A 17,108-nucleotide genomic window follows, 5' to 3' on the forward strand; every position below is an offset into this window, starting at 1 on the left:
TATTTCATTGCTGATTTTACTTATTTGAGCCTTCTCTCTTTTTTTCTTGTGAGTCTAGCTAAAGGTTTGTCAATTTTGTTTGTCTTTTCAAAGAACCAGCTCTTGGTTTTATTAATTTTTTCCATTTTTTTTAGTCTCCATTTATTTCTGCTCTGAGTTTTATAATTTCCCTTCTTCTACTGATTTTGGGCTTTGCTTGTTCTTCTTTTTCCAATTCCTTTAGGTGCATTGTTAGATTGTTTATTTGATATATTTCTTGTTTGTTGAGATAGGCCTGTATTGCTATAAACTTTCCTCTTAGAACGGCTTTTGCTGTATCCCATAAATTCTGGCATGTCGTAATTTCATTTTCATTTGTCTCGGGTATTTTTTGATTTCTCCTTTGATTTATTCGTTGACCCAATCGTTGTTCAGTAGCATTTTGTTTAATCTCCAAATATGTGTGGCTTTTCTGGTTTTCTTCCTATAGTTGATTTCTAGTTTCATACTATTGTGGTCAGAAAGGATGCTTGGTATTATTTCAATCTATTATAGGACACTTAGCTTGTTTCCAGTTTTCCCTATTAGAAATAATACTGCAATGAACATCCTTAACGAAAATCTCTCTCCACATCTCTGATTTTTTTCCCATGCAGAATTCTTAAAAGGGAAATTACATATTGCCAAATTTTCCTGCAAAAGCCTATGGTAATTTATTTCCCATACAATATATGAGAATTCCTGTTCTACTGTAAACTGGCCAATGCCAGGTATTATCATTTTAAAAGAGTTTTTTCCCACTGTTATAGGTTACAAACTATTATTTCATTGATCTTTTAACTAGAAATCTTTAATTATTGTAAGGGTTAAGCTTTTTTGTGTGTTCATTGGCCATTTGAATCTCTTATATGAATCAATTATTCATATCTCCTCAGTGGTTAACGTTTTTCTTTATTTTTTAGAAAAGATCTTTATATTTTAATGACATTAATCCCTTGTCTCCCACATATGTCATAAACATTATTAGTTTTTTTAACTTAGAGAAAATTTTCTTTTTTATATCACCAAAAATCTTCATGCTTTCCTTTACTGTTTCTTTGTTCTTATGCTTATGTGAAGGGAAACATATTGGCATTTAGGCAGCGGAAACGTGAGCAGCTTGAGCATAACATGGGCACAGAGAAACTGAGAGGAAGAGAGACACTTTCCTGGCACAGCTGAGCAGATCAGTGGTTCTCAGTGTGGTCCCACTGGCAGGCAGCCTCTGGGTTACCTGGGAACTTGTTAGAAATGCAAATTCTCAGATTCCACTGCCGACAAAGCGAACGGAAATTCTGGGTGTGAGGCGCGGCAGCACTCGCAAGCCCTCCATGCAGGTGAAGTCTGAAATCACTGAGACAGAGGAACTGGGGTTGTGGCTGGCGCCCAGGTCACAGGAATAAGGAGCCCTAGAACAGGGAAACAAGGGGAGATGGGAGGAGGGTCCAGGAAGGAGACCAGACCCCAGTAACATGACAGCTGGCTGGGAACTAGAGAGGAAAAACTGGTGTGGAGATTGCTTAGGGACTTGACAGGATTAAATACTTGGTTTTCAATGGTGTTCTGTTCTGTGCTGCCTTGTGAGTCATCATACTGTTACCGGATCCATAGCCAGGTTCTTTACCCGCCACACAAGAGGGGTCAAATAAAACTAGAATGCCAGGCTTATGGCAAGGAAAGAGTTTTTATTTCGGGTGACATCAGCTGGGAGACGAGAGCTCTCAAATTTGTCCCATCTCCCCAAAAGTTTGGAGGCAAGAGGTTTTAAAGGTAGTGAGGAATGTGGCTTCTTGTAGGGAGAGGGAGCCTGTGGCCTTGCTGGTCAGCACTTTCCCGCCAGCCTGCATTTGGCTTTGTGAGGCTGCCGGCAGGGGGGAGGATGGTGGGATAAGAGAATCCACAGGTGGGTGTCCTGCAACCGTCTCTGTTTCTGTCTCTGTCTCAGTGGTGAATGGTGGATTCCGGCGCCAGGAAGCCAAGGAGTTGAGGTCTGAGAAGCTTTAGCTTCTTGATATCAGTTTCCCTGTAACAAACCTCAAGAACTGGTAATTAGCCAAAACATCAGTGTGAACACAGCTTGAGGCCATCTGGGCTTTTAACAATTTGTAAAACGACCAATATCTACGTGTGAATGTAACTTAGAGAAGCAGAGAAAGAGGATGAGTGCTTTTGGTTTTAACCCCGTATATTCTGGGTTTAATGTAGGGGAACTGATATTAGGGTATCAATACCTTCATGACAAGTCTTACAAATGACAACCTTGTGTTGGGGAGGTTTGGGGCATAAAGCATAAAGAGAATAGGGATGAACCATTGAAGAGGTCAGTCCCTTCACAGTGCAAGGCAGTGAGGGAGGTCAAGGATTCAATGAGAGTAGGGATTTTAGAGCAGTGACCAGGATGCACTAGGATCCTCGAAACTATTGGGGAAAGTATTGGACTTCTTACTGCAGGTCCAATGAGAAGCTATGATGCTTTATTTGCATGTTACAGTGAAAAGGCTCATCATAATGAGGCTGAAGGACTTGAAACATTCAATTTCCGCTTAAAAGGCCTTTCTCTGAGGGCCTGCCTGGTGGCGCAAGTGGTTAAGTGCACACGCTCCACTGCGGCGGCCCGGGGTTTGCCGGTTCGGATCCCAGGCGCGCACCGACGCATGCTTAGCAAGCCATGCTGTGGTGGCCTCCCATATAAAGTGGAGGAGGATGGGCACGGATGTTAGCCCAGGGCCAGTCTTCCGCAGCAAAAAAAAAAAAAGAGAGAGAGAGAGAGAGAAAAGGATTGGCAGATGTTAGCACAAGGCTGATCTCCTCATAAAAAAGAAAAAAAAAAGGTCTTTCTCTGTCTCACTATAAAATAAATATTCATCCATATATTTTCTCCTTGGCTGCTGTACAGTTTTACTTTTTGCATTTAATTCTGACATATTTAGAATTTATCTTGGTAAAGTGTGAAATCACTTTTTCCACCCATATTATTTGTAACTCTTCATTGCCCCTCTGATTTATAATATATAGTAAACATTTGATAAAAATATGTTGAATGAATGACATAATTAATGAACATGAGTGAAGTCTCATTCACCAGAAAAAGCTAAATCTTAAATATTAACTCTAACTTTTACCTTACGTAGCATTGACTTTAATCCCCAATTCTAACCTTAACCCTAATCCTAACAGTGATAAAAACCTTAACCCAAATAACGTAGTATAATAGTCCTAACCCTGATCCTAATCTTAAACCAAGACTTAGCATCCTCTGTCATCCCAAGAGAAAACAGAAATGGGTGAATAATGAAGAGAAAAGCAAGGCTCTGTCAGGAGAAGGAGGAACAGACATCTACAGGCCAGGATGAAACATAGCGCACAGCGCTTCCCTGACTCGGCCTTCCCCATTTTCATCACTATGACTCTCCGCTGAATCCTAGACCAAACCCAATACCACTCAAACTACTATTGGGACATATCTCACAGTGCCTTCATATGCCAATCCAGACTTCCCCTAGGAAATGTAAGTGAAACAACGGGTGTGGAAATTCCTTACACGCCCTTGACACAGATACTCAATAAATTACATATCCCCCAAACTCTTTAAACAGGCAGATGATAATGCAGGAACTCAACCAGCCCACTGTGACAGAATTCATTCTCTTGGGCTTTGCCAATCCCAGGACCAATCCTCTGCTCTTCACCTCTTTTTAGTCTTTTACCTGATGATCCTTGTGAGCAGCAGCTTCCTCATCCACCAGGACTCGCGCCTCCACACACCCATGTACTTTTTTATCAGTGTCCTCTCCATGCTGGACGTGTGCTTCACCACCACTACCGTGCCTCAGATGCTCATGCATATTTTCAGCTAGAAGAGGGCCATCTCCTTTGCTAGATGTGTGGCCCAGATGTCATCTTCCTCCTCTTCGGGTTCACCGAGTCCTGGCTTTTCTCCATCATGTCCGTGGACAGGTACATGGCCCTCTGCCACCCTCTCCGGTACAAGGTCATCATGAGCCACCAGGTGTGTCTCCTCATGGTGGGCATCTGTGCAGCCTATGGTGTGGTGGGTGGCCTGTGCGATACCTTCTTTCCTACGCATCTGCCCTATTGCGGCCCTAATGAAATTGGCCACTACTTTTGTGAGGTTCCTGCCGTCCTGAGGGTGGCCTGGGCAGACACATACCTCAATGACTTGGTGAACGTCAACATAGACTTCAATGTCATTGTGGTCCCGCCTTCCCTGGCTGTCGTTGTCCATGCCAACATCTTTGCCACCATCATGAAGATCCGCTCAGCCCAGGGGAAGATCAAGGCCTTCTCCACTTGTGCCTCCCGTATCACTGTGGTCACCACATTCGCCATTCCATGCATCGTCATGTACATGAGCCCTGGCTCCGACTCCTTGCCAAACAGTGACAAGAAAATGGCCCTTTTCTATAACATTGCCACAGCCTTCCTCAACCCTGTCATCTCTAGTCTGAGGAACAAGGGTGTGAGAAGGGCTTTCCTCAAATTGATGGGACAGGGAACAGCCCCAGTGTGAGGCTTTATAGCTGAACACCTGCAGAGCCAAACAAAGCAGGACTCACACTCAGCAGCTCCTCGAGGACTCTTCCATGAGATTTGGAAGAGCTAACTCCATAAAGCTTACTGTTCACCCTGGCCCTGTGGGAGGAAACAGAGTGCTCGGACCACTGCAGTGTCTGTGGTGATGTGGTTGGAACAGAGATAATTGTGAAGATGGAGCACAGCGGTCAAAAGCCTGGACTTTAGTGCCAGATAGACCAGGATGAGAGACTTGGTTTTACCAATTACTAGATATGTGAATTTTTGCAAGTCATTTAACTGCTCTAAGATTTGTATCTCTTCCTCACAGGGAAGTTGTAATGATTAAATGAGATAATATATGAAAAGTGCTTAGTACAGAGCCTGATATAGTAATCTTTCAACAAACATTAGTTTTAATTTTTAAAATTTATTACTAAGGGATGAACTATCAACCAATAATCAGCCATGATTCTCCTGGGCTGTGGAAGTGACAGGAGCCCTAGAGAGTAAAGAGAAAAAGGGAGGAAGGGTGGAAGAAGTAGAAACCCAAAAACTGGAAATAGAGAATCTTAGGGTGAGAAAGAGACTGGAGCAGGAGGAAATGAGACTGTATCTACCCATCCACTAACTGCGTCAGTCAGAGCCTCTGAGGTGGGTTGCAATTTTCTTAGGAAGGAGAAGAATACTGTTTTATGACCATTTGTTTCTGTTCTTTTGTATTTTTATACCCCCTGATTTCCCTTTTCCTCTCATTTCTAATAAAGTTCATTTTGGAAAACTATAGCCTGTCTTGGGTGATCTCAAGGAAAAAGGACTCTCTCCATTTAAGGATGAGGGAAATTAGAGAGGGGAGAGTGTGCTTAATGTTACCCCCGGATGCAAAACTTAGGGAGCCCAGAAAGAGGTTAAATGGGGAGTTTTCTGCCCTGTTCTCTCTTGCTTGGAGGGACCTGCCCTGAAATTCTGCTTATTCCTCATGGAATCTTTACAAACATAAATTGTTTTTTCCTGGGCTTCACCAATCTTCAGGGTCACGTTACTGGGCATCACTCACATTTATTGACTTTTGCCTCTGTTTGTTGCTGCAGGAACTCTAGCACCCAACAAAGCAATCCCCATGAGGTTCTAGGGACCTGTCCCATAAGCTAACATGCAGTCCCCTTGGGCTCTTCTTTCCCAGCCCCTTGTTGATGTACACTGCCTACGAAACTGCTTGCAAAAAATCAGCTGGGCTGGCTGCAAAAATTGAACATGAATGCCTCTGCCCTCCGTGAGAGGCCAGGGTGCATGCCGATGGTGCAGGCTCAACGTCCTTAAAGGTATTCGCCTACGCCACCACCCAGGAGCCAGAGTGTTGCATAAATAATGAAGCAAAATTAAAGGCAAATAACAAAACAGGGCATATAATTGCAACATACCTACAGACATGCAAGTAATGTCATTAACATAGAAAGAGCTCTTACAAATTGATAAGAAAAATACAAACACCCCAGCAAACTGGCAACAGATATGAACAGTTCATAAAAAAGAAAGCCAAATCCTCAGTAAACATATGGGAAAATCCCCCCACAGTAGGCACCAAAGAAATGCAAATTCAAATATCAATGAGATATCACTTTTTCACCTTTGAAAGTGACAAAATATTTTTAAACAATAGTGTCAGAAGTGTCCAGAATACAATGAAACATAGACTTTCATACATACTAGTGGGAGTATAAATTGATCTTTTTATAAATTATTTTATCGAGGTTACATTGGCTTATAACATTGTGTAAATTTCAGGTGTACATTATTTTATATCAGTTTCTGTATAGACTGCATCCTGTTCACCACCAATAGTCCACTTTTTATCTGTCACCATACATATGTGCCCCTTTACCCCTTTCACCCTCCTCCCACCCCTTCTCGTCTGGTAACCACTAGGCTGTTCTGCTTATCCACATGTTTGTTTCTCTTCCACATATGAGTGAAATTATATGGTAGTTGTCTTTCTCTGTCGGGCTTACTTCGCTTAGCATAATACCCTTAAGGTCCATCCATGTTGTTGGAAATGGCATGATTTTATCTTTTTTTAGGGCTGAGTAGTATTTCATTGTATATATATCACATCTTCATTATCCATTCATCCATTGATGGGCACTTGTGTCGCTTCCATGTCTTGGCTATTGTGGATAATGCCGCAATGAACATAGGGGTGCATAAGCTTCTTTGGATTGTTGATTTCATGTTCTTTGGATAAATATCCAGTAGTGGGATAGCTGGATCATATGGTATTTCTGTTTTTAATTTTTTGAGAAATCTCCATACTGTTTTCCTTAGCGGCTGCACCAGTTTGCATTCCCACCAGCAGTGTATCAGGGTTCCCTTTTCTCCATATCCTCTCCAACACTTGTTATTTCTTGGATTCTTAATTATAGTCATTCTGACACATGTAAGGTGAAATCTCATTGTAGTTTTGATTTGCATTTCCTTAATAATTAGTGATGTTGAACATCTTTTCAGGTGCCTGTTGGCCATCTGTATATCTTCTTTGGAAAAATGTCTGTTCATATCCTCTGCCCATTTTTCAATCCGGTTGTTTGCTTCTTTATTGTTGAATTGTATGTGTTATTTATAAATTTTGGAAATTAACTCCTTGTCAGATGTACGGTTTGCAAATATTTTCTTTCAGTTGGTGGGCTGTCTTTTATTTTGTTCATGATTTCCTTTGCCTTGTAGAAGGTTTTTGGTCTGATGTAGTCCAATTTCTTTATTTTTTCTTTTGTTTCCCTTGCCTGAGTAGACATTCAAAAAGATACTGCTAAAACTGATATCAGAGAGTATACTTCTGGGGCCGGCCCCATGGCATAGCGTTTAAGTGCGTGTGCCCCACTGCTGGTGGCCCGGGGTCGCATCCCCGACGCGCACCGAGGCACCGTTTGTCAGGCCATGCTGTGGTGGCGTCCCATATGACGTGGAGAAAGATAGGCACAGATGTTAGCCCAGGGCCAATCTTCCTCAGCAAAAAGAGGAGGATTGGCATGGATGTTAGCTCAGGGCTGGTCTTCCTCACAAAAAAAAGAGTGTACTTCCCATATTTTCTTCTAGGAGTTTTATGGTTTCAGGTCTTATATTCAAGTCTTTAATCCATTTTGAGTTAATTTTTGTGTATGGTGTAAGATAATGGCCTACTTTCATTCTTTTCCATGTGGCTGTCCTGTTTTCACAACACCACTTATTGAAGAGATTTTCCTTTCTCCATTATATGTTCTTGGCTTCCTTGTCAAAGATTAGCTGTCCATAGATATATTGTTTGAATTCTGGGCTTTCAATTCTGTTCCATTGATCTGTGTATCTGTTTTTCTGCCAGTACCATGCTGTTTTGATTACTACAATTTTGCAGTGTATTTTGAAGTCAGGGAGTGTGATACTTCCAGCTTTGTTCTTTTTTCTCAGGATTGTTTTGGCTATCTGGGGTCTTTTGTTGTTCCATATAAATTTTAGGATTCTTTCTTCTATTTCCGTGAAGAATGTTATTGGGATTCTGATTGGGATTGCATTGAATCTGTAGATTGCTTTAGGTAATAGGGACATTTTAACTATGTTTATTCTTCCAATCTATGAGCATGGACTATCTTTACATTTCTTTATGTCATCTTTGATTTCTTTCAATAATGTCTTATAATTATCAATGTATAGGTCTTTCGCCACACTGGTTATGTTTACCCCCAGGTATTTTATTCTTTTCATTGTGACTGTAAATGGGATTGTATTCTTGACTTCTCTTTCTGCTAGTTCATTATTAGTGTATAGAAATGTCACTGATATTTGTAAGTTGATTTTGTACCCTGCAACTTTGCTGTAGTTGTTGATTATTTCTAATAGTTTTCTGATAGATTCTTTAGAGTTTCCCTCATATAGAATCATGTCATCACAAACAGTGAGAGTTTCACTTCTTCCTTTCCAATTTGGATACCTTTTATTTCTTTTTCTTCCCTAATTGCTCTGGCCAAACCCTCCAGTTTTATGTTGAATGAGAGTGGCAAGAGTGAGCACCCTTGTCTTGTCCTTGTTCTCAGAGAAATGGCTTTCAGTTTTTCACCATTAAGTATGATGTGGGCTGTGGATTTGTCATATATGGACTTTATTATGTTGAGGTACTTTCCTTCTATACCCATTTTATTGAGAGTTTTTATCATAAATAGTTGTTGGATCTTGTCAAATGCTTTCTCTGCATCTGTTGAGATAATCATGTGATTTTTATTCCTAATTTTATTAATGTGGTATATTACATTGATTAATTTGTGGATGTCCAACTATCCCTGCATGCCTGGAATAAATCCCACTTGATCATGGTTTATGATCCTTTTAAAGTATTGTTGTATTTGGTTTGCTAATATTTTGTTTAGAATTTTTGGCTCTATGCTCATCAGCGATATTGCCCTGTAGTTTTCCTTTTTTGTGATATCCTTGTCTGGTTTTGGTATCATGGTGATGTTGGCCTTGTAGAATGTGTAAGGAAGCATTCCATCCTCTTCAATATTTTGAAATACTTTGAGGAGGATAGGTATTAAATCTTTGAATGTTTGGTAGAATTCTCCAGAGAAGCCATTTGGTCCTGGACTTTTGGTTTTCGGGAGATTTTTTATTACTGTTTCAATCTCTTTGTTTGTGATTGGTCTATTCATATTCTCTATATCTTCTTGATTGTGTTTGGGGAGGTTGTATGATTCTAAGAATTTATCCATTCCTTCTAGGTTATCCAATTTGTTGGCATATAGCTTTTCATAGTATCCTCTTATAATCCTTTGTATTTCTGTGGTATCTGCTGTAATTTCTCCTCTTTAATTTCTGATTTTATTTATTTAAGTCTCCTCTCATTTTTCTTAGTGAATCTCGCTAAGGGTTTGTCAATTTTGTTTATCTTCTCAAAGAGCCAGCTGTTAGCTTCATTGATCTTTTCTACTGTTTTTTTGGTCTCTATTTCATTTATATCTGCTCTAATTTTTATTATTTCCCTCCTTCTGCTGACTTTGGGCTTTGTTTGTTCTTCTTTTTCTAATTCTTTTAGGTGAAGTTTAAGATTACTTATTTGAGATTTTTCTTGTTTGCTGAGGTAGGCCTATATTGCTATAAATTTCCCTCGTAGTACCACTTTTGCCACATCCCATATGAGTTGGTATGTTATGCCTTCATTTTCATTTGTCTCCAGGTATTTTTGGATTTCTTCATTCATCCAATAGTTGCTCGGGAGCTTGTTGTTTAGTCTCCACATATTTGTCACTTTCTCAGCTTTTTTATTGTAGTTGATTTCTAGTTTCATACCATTGTGATCAGAAAAGATGCTTGACATGATTTCAATCTTCTTAAATATATTGAGGTTTGCTTTGTTTCCCAACATATGGTCTATCTTTGGGAATGTTCCATGTGCACTTGAGAAGAATGTGTATTCTGTTATTTTTGGATAGACTTTTCTATACATATCTGTTAAGTCCATCTGGTCTAGGGTTTCATTTAAGTCCACTGTTTCCTTGTTGACTTTCTGTCTGGACGATCTATCCATTGACATTAAGTGGGGTGTTAAGATCCCATACCATTTTCACATTGCCATCAATTTCTCCCTTTATGTCTGTTACATAATTTCTTTATATACTTTGGTGCTCCTATGTTAGGTGCATATATATTAATAATTGTTATATCTTCTTGGTGGAATATCCATTTTATCACTATGCCCATCTTTGTCTCTTGTTGTCCTTTTTTCTTTTTTTTTTTTTTAAGATTTTATTTATTCATTTTTTGCCCCCCAAAGCCCCAGTAGATAGTTGCATGTCATAGGTTCACATCCTTCTAGTTGCTGTATGTGGGACTCGGCCTCGGGTTGGACGGAGAAGTGGTGCCTCAGGGCGCGCCCGGGATCCGAACCCGGGCCGCCAGCATCAGAGCGCGCGCACTTAACCGCCAAGCCATGGAGGCGGCCCTGTCCTTTTTTCTTGAAGTCTATTTTATCTGATATAAGTACAGCTATACCTGCTTTCTTTTGCTTGGCATTTTCTTGGAGTATCATCTTCCAACCTTCACTCTAGCCTATGCTTGTTTTTAGAGATGAGATGTGTTTCCTGGGTGCAGTATATTGTTGGATCTTGTTTTTGAATCCATCCAGCCACTCTGTGTCTTTTTTTGTGCGTATGTGTGAGGAAGATCAGCTCTGAGCTAACATCCATGCTGATCCTCCTCTTTTTGCTGAGGAAGACTGGCCCTGGGCTAACATCCATGCCCATCTTCCTCTACTGTATGTGGGATGCTGCCACAGCATGGCCTGACAAGCAGTGCATTGGTGCGTGCCTGGGATCCGAACCCAGGCCGCCAGTAGCAGAGCATGCACACCTAACTGCTATGCCATGGGGCTGGCCCCAATACTCTGTGTCTTTTTATTGGTAAATTCAATCCATTTACGTTTAGTGTGATTGTTGACATACGACGACTTAATATTGCCATTTTATCTTTTGTTTTCCAGTTTCTATATTTCCACTGTTTCTTTCCCTTGTATTTTTGTCTGCCATTTTAGTTGGGTGGTTTTCTGTGATGGTTTTCTCAGTTTTCTTTTTGTTTATTATTTGTGACTCTGCTCTGATTTTTAGTTTTGTGGTTACTGTGAGGTTTGTATACAAGACCCCATAGATGAAATAGTTGTTTTCCTGATAGCCTTTTATCTCCATTAGCCTATGCAGGTTCTGTCCCTTTCCTCTTCCTCTTCTATGTTTTTGTTGATACAAATTCTTCTTATTTGTGTTGTGAGTTTGTGACCAAATTGTATTAGTTACAGTTATTTTTGATGTTTTCTTTCCCTTTATCTTTTATAATTATGTGTTTACTAACCTATTCTGATATAGAGCTGCAATTTTCTGATTCTGTCTATTTAGCTCCTTGCTCAAGGTTTTGTGAGGCTTTGCCTTTTTAGTTTCACGTAGGAGGGCTGCTTTCAATGTTTCTTGTAAGACAGGCCTATTGACAATGATCTCTGTCAGGTGTTGTTTACCTGGGAAAGCTTTTATTTCTCGGTCATATCTGAGGGGTAATTTTACTGCATAGAGTATTACTGGCTGATAGTTTTTGTCTTTCAGTATTTTGAATATATCATTTCACTCTCTCCTAGCCTGTAGGGTTACTGCTGAGAAATCCACTGAAACCCTGATGGGGGTTCCTTTGTAAGTTATTTTCTTCTGTCTTGCTGCCCTTATAATTTTTTCTTTTTCATTTACTTTTGACAGTTTTAATATTATGTACCTTGGAGAGGGTCTTTTTTCATTGAGGTAATTAGGAAGTCTATTGGTTTCATGTACTTGCATGTCCAGTTCCTTCCCCAGGTTTCGGGATTCCTCAGCTATTATTTCTTTGAATAAGCTCTCTGCTGCTTTCTCCTTCTCTTATTCTTCCGAGATACCATGATACTTATGTTCCTTTTCCTAATTGAGTTAGATATTTCTTGAAGAATTTCTTCATTTTTTTTAAAGTCTTAGTTCCCTCTCTTCCTCCACCTGAATCATTTCTAGGTTTCTATCCTCAAGCTCACTAATTCTCTCCTCCATATAGTCTGATCGATTTTTAATGCTTTCTACATTATTTTTCATCTCCAGAATTTCTGTTTGGTTTTTTTTTTAGAGTTTCAATCTCCTTGGTGAAGTACTCCTTCTATTCATTAATTTTATTCCTGCACTCATTGAACTGTCTTTCTGAGTTTTCTTGTAGCTCCTTGAGTTTCTTTATGACAGCTATTTTGAATTCTCTGTCAGTCAGATTGCAATCTTCCATGACTTCAAGTTTGGTTTCTGGTGAGCTGTCCTTCTGTCCTGCCATATTACTGTAGTTCTTAATGGTGTTTGATGAATTCGTCCTCTGCTGGTGCATTTGTGGTAGTAACCAACTTATTTGGGTATGGCTTTGGTTACTTTGGTTCTGTGCTGCTTCTGGCTGTATTTGAGAGCCTACCTTTCCTCTCTCCATTGCCTCTGCCAGGAGCATCATCAGTGCCCTCCTTGTGCCACTTTTGCCTCTGGGGTTGCTGGTGCCTTTGCTTTAGCCTCATGTGTCACCACTGGGGTCACCAGGCTCCAAGCACTTCTACTGCTTCTGGGATCACCTGGGTCTCATGTTCCTCCCCTGGTCTGCATTGGCTCAGGTGCTGCTGCCCCATGCAACACCTATGCTGCTGTTCCTGGGTTGTCTGGGGGTGCTGGTTGGCTGCAGCCAGGGACGCTGGGTTCACAGATGTTGCTGGTGCTACCAGGGGCCTGGGAATCCAGGGAATTGGGCACAGTCCCTGCTTCTAATGGAGCTGGTGCTGCAGATGCTGCCACTGGGGGCTGGGTCACCAGTTTTTATGTGATTTCTGAAGCCTCTGGTTGCAGGTCCACCTGCCACTGCTATGGGGGAGCAGGGGCTAAGTAGAGAGAGGTTTTTGCTTTTGCTCACTGTGCAGCCTCTGGTCTCTAGTGCTAGCTGGTGTATTTTTAAAGCTCAGGTCAGAGTGCCCCATACCAGCTGCGAAAGTCCAAGCTTTATATACTATCCCCACTGTTGGAAGGACCTGGCCACCGCCACAGCAGAGGGAGGGGTGCACACACTGGATGTGCTGGTAGATGGGAAGGGAGCAATCTGATCCATCCTCTCTGCCCTGCCAGGATGCTCCCGGTTGCACAGGCTAAGTCTTCTGGGACACAGGGAGGGAGAACTCCGATCTACACTCTCCTCCCACATTGGGACCACTTGAGCAAGCCACACCTGTTTTCTTGCAGGTATGTGGGCCAGTGTGAGGATCATGCCCTGGATTGCTGCTGCCTGGGGATGGAGGAGGGGGTTGCTCCCCTACTTCCACTACCTCCTGGGGATCCAGTCAACCCACCTTCAGCTGTATAGATGCCTGGATCTCTTATGCACCCTTTTGTGCTGTGTAGGGAATCTTCTGTTGGTCAATGGATGTCCAACTGACTGTAACTTAGAGGGGAGAGACAAAGGAATAACTCACTCTGCCGTGATGCTTATGTCACCTAAATTGATCTTTTTGAAAGATGATTTGTCTTTATGGATCAGGAACATTAAATATGTTCATACCCTTCAAACCAGTATTTCCACTTTTAGGATATTTTAGGAATCAGACATCAGAATTGCAGGAAAAGTAACACAACAATTTTCATTGTCACTTACGATAGGAGAAAATTGGAACTTATTGAAAACACTTCTGTAATAGTGAGTGATTTAAATATATTATGGTATGGCCACATAATGGTATATTGTGTAGGCACCAAAAATGTATTTTATAAGAATATTTAATGATGTAAATGCCCACAACACGGTGCTAAGTGAATAAAACAAGAAACAGCTTGTGAAGAGCATGTTGTGATTACACCATTAACAGTTGTAAATCCCTTGTAACCCCTACAATCAGACATTAAAGCTTAGAAGAAAGGAGAATTAACCATTTAAGACAACTTCCCTTGTCTATATTTTCACACTCATTCTCTTGCTCCTGTCTCTCGCCCCAATTTAATTTCACCTCCAATCACAATATATCCAGACATTTGGCAAATAGGAGCTTCCAATGATCCAATCCACTCTATGAACTTCTTCTCTTAAATTCACACCACAGGGTTGAAATCATGCCAGGACACTCAGGAAATTCCAGTAAACACAGACACACAAGTCTGCTTTGATAGAGTCTCTGGCATTGTTGTAAACACTTCATTTTTTTCCAAACAGGGCAAACCTCTTGACTATCCGGAACATGACTCTCCATTGAGCTATCTCTGAGTTCCACCAAGAGTATTTCAAATTTCTCTATCCAGAGATCTTAACATGTCTACCCACTGGGTGTGGAAACTAACTCCTCTTCCAAAGAGGTTCTGGTCATTGTCTATTTGCGTTTTCTTGTTCTACTTTAGTCAATGCTGGCAATGTACATTTTTCTTGAAAATTGTCCATTTTATCTAGGTTTTCGAGTTTACTGGTATCAAGCTTTTTTTTTTTTAATCTGCTGTATATGTAGTTCTATACTCCATTTTAATTGTTAATATGTGTTTGTTCTTTCTCCATTTATTCTTTGATCAGTGGGGCATCTATTTTGTATTTTCAAAGAAACAGAAATTGGCTTTGTTGATGAACCCTCTACTAAACTGATTTTTGCTTTTGTCTTTATTATTTTCCTCCTTCTGTTTTCTTTAAGTTTAGTCTATCCCCTTGAGTTGAACTACTAGCTCATTATTTTCAATCTTTCTCATTTTGTAATACATACAGACCTATAAATTTCCATCTAAACACTGCTTTCACTGCAGTTTTGCTATGTCCTGGTTGCATTGTCATTCAGTTCTACTTGTAGCCTGTTCTGCTATAATGCATATTACTATGACTTAAATTAGCTCAAATCAACTAATAAATAGGGCAATAATGTCATTATTAAGTGACAAATCTCATGGTTCATACACATTTTTCTTCCAGCACATTCATGTATTGTACAACCAACTAATAGTAATCAGTCCAGGTCCTGATTGTATGGCAGCCAGAACTTTCCCAAGGCCCAGGCTGCGGCCAGAGCATTGCAGAAAAAAAAAATTTATTTCTATGCAGCCACTCATATTCACATTCCAGGTTTTAACATCTCAGTTTGAACATGTGGTCAAATGGAATGTAAGTCAACTGAAAGCAGGAAAACCAGTAAAGCATATTTCAACTCAGTCCCAGGAAGTACTCATGCTCAGCAGCAGGCTGCCAAATGAGGGAGTGGAAGTGGTCATTCACTCTGAGCCCGGTCAGGAAGGCTGCAGAGATGAGGCAAACCTGGATGACCTCTGATACCACTTTCAATTCTGAGGTTCATGATAACTAGAGATTGGTGGAGCAGGGGTTCCACTCCTTCCTACATTATCTTCCTCTTACACGGGGTCCTGATGAGGCATTCTGCCCCTACCTGTTCCCAGGGTGGTACCTATCAGACTTGGTGGCAGTTACAGATTCCTCTGTGTCTCTAATGGATGCTTATGGATCTCCTGGCTCGTCGGAGCTGATGGGAGTGGGGACCACAGAAGCACTGGGTTCTACTTCTGATGGACACAAAGGATGCGGTGTGCACACCAAAGTGCCACTAGTACTGAGTAAGTGGTATCTCATGGCCAGGCTCCAGTGACCTGCAGGGACCATCCCCCAACCAGCTACTCCAACTCACAGTCAAAGTAGCTTTGCAGGATCAGAAGCACTAACATTTTTATTAGATACAGTTGGTTCAAGGCCTCCACCAGGCAGAAGAAGTGGCTGCTATAGGGCCATGCAAGGCATGCCAGCCCTGCACCAGCTTGCTGTTTGTAGCAGTCGGAGTTCACTCAAGGAAAAGAGTCACTGCACATGTTATGGATAAGTGTTTTATTTTAGAAATTAGACCTTACAGAATTGTGGCAAGAACTGAGGAAGTAAAGATCTGGAAAAGGCATCTGAGGACCAGAGTAAAATCACTGTTCATTCATCCTGAACCACTGCTACAGGTAGACAAGTCAGAGCTTGCAGGAGAATCTGAGAAGCCAAGCAGGTCAAGTCACTTAAGTGGGACCATAACAGGGAAACTCATGGAGGGGTCTTTTGGAAGCTGTTGTTTTTGAGAAACCACAGCCAAGCATTCAGTTGTGGGCCAGGGGTTATTATCGGTCCCAGGGCCAGCTTTTGGTAAGATGAGCTTACTAAGGAAAACAAAGACAAACTAGGATCCACTGAGCACTCACTGTCTAGCCATCACTATATCTGACCATGAAGACCTTGAATCAAACAATAGGGATTGCTGCTTCACTTCTGAAGGCCAAATCCCAAAACATACAAAGAAGCAGACTCTGGGAAACAGTTCTCACCTTAAACAAAGTTGGGATTATTTTAGGAATAAAGGACTTATTTTAGGAATTGGACCTTACACAAGTGTGGGAAAAACTGTCAGTCATGTTGACACCACAATCCAGCCACCATTATGGCAAAACATCATTATTATGTATTTTTCATTATGATTTCCTCATTAATCCATGAATTGAAAAGTAGTTTTAAAAATTCCGAATGCGGGGCCGGCCCCATGTCTTAGTGGTTAAGTGTGTGCGCTCCGCTGCTGGTGGCCCGGGTTCGGATCCCGGGCACGCACCGACGCACTGCTTCTCCGGCCATGCTGAGGCCGCGTCCCACATACAGTAACTAGAAGGATGTGCAGCTATGACATACAACTATCTACTGGGGCTTTGGGGGGGGGAATAAATAAATAAAATCTTAAAAAAAAAATTCCGAATGCATGGAGGGACTCCTGTTTCTGGACATGATCAACTAACAGGTATTACAACTACCTCTCCACTATAAAAAACTATAAAACAGAACAAAATTTATGAAGCAACTCTTTCAAGTATCAGACAACAGACAGTGTGTATTAGTTTGCTAGGGCTGTCATAACAAAAAACCACAGACTGGGTGGCTTAAATAACAGAAATTTATTTTCTCATAGTTCTGGAGTCTGGAAGTCCAAGATCAAGGTGTCAGCAGGCTTGGTTTCTCCTGAGGCTTCTTTT

The 17,108-nt window shown here is 41.1% G+C and overlaps 1 pseudogene; it reads left to right on the top strand.

Annotated features, from left to right (window-relative positions):
- Window positions 1–3,624: 3,624 nt before the first annotated feature.
- Window positions 3,625–4,549, top strand: LOC131413234 (olfactory receptor 2D2-like; annotated as a pseudogene).
- Window positions 4,550–17,108: the final 12,559 nt, after the last annotated feature.

The sequence above is a fragment of the Diceros bicornis genome, chromosome 13 (genome assembly GCF_020826845.1).
Source record: "Diceros bicornis minor isolate mBicDic1 chromosome 13, mDicBic1.mat.cur, whole genome shotgun sequence".
Classification (NCBI taxonomy): domain Eukaryota; kingdom Metazoa; phylum Chordata; class Mammalia; order Perissodactyla; family Rhinocerotidae; genus Diceros; species Diceros bicornis.